A 263-nucleotide genomic window follows, 5' to 3' on the forward strand; every position below is an offset into this window, starting at 1 on the left:
TGTCCCTATGAACCTGAAGGCTGTGTTGTCTGGAGCTCTGTGCTCCTGGTAGGGTCTCCCATGGCAAAAAGGTCTCAGGGGAGGGGCCAGACAAAGAATGGTTCAAAGACTCCAATGGAAGAACACGGAAGGGATTGAGGTACCCCGCCCGGAGGAAGCCCGGGGCCCCCGTCTGGAGCCAGGCCCAGACGGCGGCCTCGAGCGCCTGGTGGCCGGGTTTGCCACGGAGCCCGGTCAGGCACAGCCCGAAGAAGCGACGTGGC

At 63.5% G+C, this 263-nt stretch overlaps 1 protein-coding gene across 3 annotated transcripts in view; it reads right to left on the reverse strand.

Annotated features, from left to right (window-relative positions):
- The window catches only part of rab6ba (RAB6B, member RAS oncogene family a), a 40623-nt gene that overhangs the window by 6531 nt on the left and 33829 nt on the right, over positions 1-263 (reverse strand). The gene's annotated exons all lie outside the window — the stretch shown is intronic.

Source organism: Etheostoma spectabile, chromosome 9 (assembly GCF_008692095.1).
Source record: "Etheostoma spectabile isolate EspeVRDwgs_2016 chromosome 9, UIUC_Espe_1.0, whole genome shotgun sequence".
Classification (NCBI taxonomy): domain Eukaryota; kingdom Metazoa; phylum Chordata; class Actinopteri; order Perciformes; family Percidae; genus Etheostoma; species Etheostoma spectabile.